Here is a 4,905-nt window from a genome sequence, read left to right as displayed (position 1 = left end):
CACAATTTGATTCGCAATGATACGAAGCTCCTAGAAGCTGTGGACTGTAAATAAATACTGAACAAAAATAAATAAAAATTAGAAATAATAATAACAAGATGAAATTCCCTCTATTCATCCCATGAGAGAAATTTGTCTCTAGAGTTTATTTCAGGAGAAGACTGGAATAACCCAGGCGTCAGCCGTAGTGCAGCGCCGCTAATTGAGCAACACGTAACATGTAGAAAGAGACATGACGCCTGTTAAGCGATATTACCAATTTTATTTCGACAGAGACAATGCTGTTGACGGACAGGTACTCATTTCACACATGCATACGGTCAGAAAATATGAGTAAAGAGCCTTTTCCAAGAACTCAACTATGCGCCGAGCGAGGCAAGCTTCCAACCAAAATGCGAGTGTCATACCACAAGCCACATAGCCATACTATGGTACTTCTATGTTCCAAAGGGAATAAAGTAGAAAACGGTAGGGGCTGCCTGAAGACTGTGATCATGAAAATACTAACGAAAGAGTGAAAATGGAGAGGCTTCGTATGAGAACAAAACAGACAATGGATGTTTGGGGTACAAACCCTTCGTCAGCAAAACAATACACAAATTAAGGTCGAAAACAAATAAAATAAATTTGAAATGCAAAATAACTTGTATCGTCCGTACTAAATTGTGGTTGCACTTTCATTCGTCCATTGTCTGTTGTGTTCCCATACGAAGCCTCTCCATTTTCACTCTAGGTCAATTAATGAATTTATTTGTTTCTTTTTTTTTTGTTATTGACTGGAAAGGTTTTTACAAAGTAATAGAAAATAATTGCCATAACTCTGAAACCAGAGTATCGATTGCACACAGTATATATAACCACTCCTCAAGAAGACTAGTTTTACACTTCCAGTGAAATTAGAACCAGTTTTTTAATCACTTACGTACGTTCTCTATTTATTTACCTCAAATATACTCGTGATATTCAAAGGTTTGAAAAGCGGGACTGCCACCACGTTAGCTAACAGTGTTCCAAACAGTTGACCAAAGGCGACAACCGCAGTGGCCGTCTCGTACACGTAGGCCTCTGCTGGTAGGCCAAGCATCATAATGGAACTCTCATATGTCACCTGAAATATTTACAATGAGGAAAGTATAAAGTGATGTTCTAGCCAACATAATAAATAAAATGTACCGATTTTCTTTGTTTAGAACCAAGCTATCCGTTGCTGGGCGGACGTGACATCAGACTATTGAATCCTATTGTATAACGTAACGCAGTGACTATTTTGACAGTCCTGTAAAGAAGGTACTCAGATCTATTTTTACAGTTCCATTGGATACTGCACTGGATTGTGGCGGACGCTGATCCAAATGAGGTCCAAGACCTCTCCAAAATTCCATCCTCAGAACATGACCTATCATTGCAGGTCTTAGATCAGGAAGGTGACATTTCTGAGGCAAGGCAGTAAAGTACTTCAGTGTGGAGCTGCCTGGGCCAGGGTCCTTGATTTAGTTAAGAGAAAAGATAAATCCCGTGAATAGATTTCCAACATATGTACTGAATCATCATCATCATCATCATCCATCGTGGCTTGCGCTCTCTTGGGCACGTTGCCGGTCAGCTGTCTCCACGAATCACGATCCATGTACATCCATGTCCATCCATCATCCATCGTGGCGTGTACTCTTGAGCACGTTGCCGGTCAGCTGTCTCCACGAATCACGATCCATGTCCATCCATGTCCATCCATCATCCATCGTGGCGTGTACTCTTGAGCACGTTGCCGGTCAGCTGTCTCCACGAATCACGATCCATGTCCATCCATGTCCATCCATCATCCATCGTGGCGTGTACTCTTGAGCACGTTGCCGGTCAGCTGTCTCCACGAATCACGATCCATGTACATCCATGTCCATCCATCATCCATCGTGGCGTGTACTCTTGAGCACGTTGCCGGTCAGCTGTCTCCACGAATCACGATCCATGTCCATCCATGTCCATCCATCATCCATCGTGGCGTGTACTCTTGAGCACGTTGCCGGTCAGCTGTCTCCACGAATCACGATCCATGTACATCCATGTCCATCCATCATCCATCGTGGCGTGTACTCTTGAGCACGTTGCCGGTCAGCTGTCTCCACGAATCACGATCCATGTCCATCCATGTCCATCCATCATCCATCGTGGCGTGTACTCTTGAGCACGTTGCCGGTCAGCTGTCTCCACGAATCACGATCCATGTCCATCCATGTCCATCCATCATCCATCGTGGCGTGTACTCTTGAGCACGTTGCCGGTCAACTGTCTCCACGAATCACGATCCATGTCCATCCATGTCCATCCATCATCCATCGTGGCGTGTACTCTTGAGCACGTTGCCGGTCAGCTGTCTCCACGAATCACGATCCATGTCCATCCATCCATCCATCCATCATCCATCGTGGCGTGTACTCTTGAGCACGTTGCCGGTCAGCTGTCTCCACGAATCACGATCCATGTCCATCCATGTCCATCCATCCATCATCCATCGTGGCTTGTACTCTTGAGCAAGTTGCCGGTCAGCTGTCTCCACGAATCACGATCCTCTGCGATGCGCATGAAATCTGTGTTGCTTTTAAAATCACATTTGGCCATTCTTAGGTTATTTAAATAAGTCATTCTTTGAATCACATGGAACTGTAGACATGGATCTGTGTCTGTCTGAATGTCACGTGATGATTTCATGTATTTTATTGGGGTTTTTTTTTTTTGACTGAAGAAAAGTTTTGAGCCCGAAATGTTCCGTGTTTGATATTTTGTTTGTTCTTTTTTAAACCTATTAGAATCATTTTGCGGTTATGTGGTCTAGTAGTATGATACTCGCTTTCGGATCGAAAGGTCCTGAGTTCGAGCCTCCCTCGGCGCTTAGTTTGAGTCATTAGAAAGGGCTCTTTACTCATACTCTCGCACCGTACTCAGGTGAAAAATGAGTACCTGATCGCGTTAACAGCGTTGTCTCTGTCAGAAAAAGAAACATGTATTATCACCTAACAGATGTTATATTTCGTTCTACATGTTACATGTTGCTGTTGGTCAGTGACCCCTTGTAAAGCGTTTTGAGCACATTACGTGAATATTGTGCTATATAAAAACTCATTACTCATTTTTAAAGTCATCAAAACTTTTATCAGAATAGAATCAAGATCAAATCTGTCACTGTCTATCTTCCTATACCTACCTACAACTCACCACCATCGAGAGTGCAACAGGCAGGTAGTGCATTTTCCTATTTCCGACGAAAGAAGACTCTCTGGATCTCGCTCCGTCTCCTCTGAAAGCTTTCCAGAACCCAATGGCCTACAATCCTGAGACCGACAACTTGTTCAGGTGAAGACATGTTGTCTGTCTTTACTAGCTGACGCTGTCTTTGAATTCTACGTTATGTTGAATGAGCAAAAACGCCGGACTCTGAAAAAGTAATAAAAAAAACAACAAAAAACAAAACCAAATCAAGAAAACAAAAACAAAACAAAAAAGTGATACTAAGAGGCTAGAAGCCGTTTGGTGTAAAAGGTAGTTATCAACAATGAATATAACAGCTTCGAAGAGAGTCAACAAATACCAAACACGAAACGTTTTGGGCTCAAACTCCTTCTTCAGCCAACAACAACAACAACAACAACAAAACAACAATAAAAGCAAAAATACATTGCTAAAAATAACAGAAATAATAATTATCTGTCCGTTTATCTGGTTTTAAGACATTTTTTGGCAAGTCAACATCAAAGACTGGACAGGTCTGGATCTCAATAGCCTTCTGGAAAAGGCCTGAGGACGTGACGAATGGCGTGAGGTTGGGAAGTCTGATTCCCGCATGTTGTCCCCTCGACGGTCAGCTGGTCATGGGATTGAGAGAGTAAGTGATTTGTTTTTATTGTTTGTTGTTGTTGTTGTTGTTGTTGTTGTTTCTGTTGTTGTTGTTGTTGTTGTTGTTGTTGTTGTTTCTGTTGTTGTTGTTGTTGTTGTTGTTGTTGTTAGCTCAAGAGGGTTTTTGAGCCCGAAACTTTTCGTGTTAGAATTTTGTTGTTGTTTCTATCTTGCTATTTTTGAAGCCGTTATAAATATTCATTTTTTTCATCATTTCTATAATTGAAAAAAAAAAACCACATATACCCGTAATTTACATTTTGGCCTTCAAGTTATCGATCAATTAAAATTTTGTCACAATTGTTATCAAACCCGGGAATTCTTTATCAAAGTCCAATATTCGAGAGTTTTTGACAAAATGGGGGATGTATTTTAATCGATCGATAATTTCGAGGTTCATTTAAATCGGAACGATATTCGAAGGACGAGTTTTCTGGCCAAAATCTTATTAAATGCTCAGAAGACATTAGGATAACCAAAACATCACATCATCATCAATATGATTAAGAGTTACAAGTTCCAGACGTGAAAAGACTTTTGACCAGTCCATCTGTCATACTCTGGGAACACACGACGACGTATTTTAAAAATCGGCCAGAAAACTAACTCGTCCTTCAAATAGCCATCGATTTAAATGAACCTCAAAACTGTTGAGAAAACTACTTGTACAAATATTATCACTATCTACTACTTATTCTACCACTAAAGTTGTCAATAAAGGAGTCGTGTCGTTTTTGTCTCCGTGGACACGGCGGGTAAAAGATACGACCCGTCCAGATTTTTGCCCACTGCATACAAGAAAAAAAAAACTGGTCGTTTTATGGCCGATTCCGTGACGATGGACACGGGGCCATAATATACTCCCAACGATATATGTCCCCTTGGTTGCACAACATGGTTTCAAAAGAAAACGTCCACGTCAAGAGAATTATAGATTTAAATGACAAAAAGAGAAAGGCATGCTGTGTCAAATAGGACTGTTAGAAGGACATAAGATGTTACTTAATATTACCAAAA

Source organism: Berghia stephanieae, chromosome 11 (assembly GCF_034508935.2).
Source record: "Berghia stephanieae isolate SIO BIC M18660-M18661 chromosome 11, UCSD_Bste_1.3, whole genome shotgun sequence".
NCBI classification, from domain to species: Eukaryota; Metazoa; Mollusca; class Gastropoda; order Nudibranchia; family Aeolidiidae; genus Berghia; species Berghia stephanieae.
The sequence above is the reverse complement of the archived record's forward strand: the minus strand, read 5'-3'. Positions refer to the sequence as shown.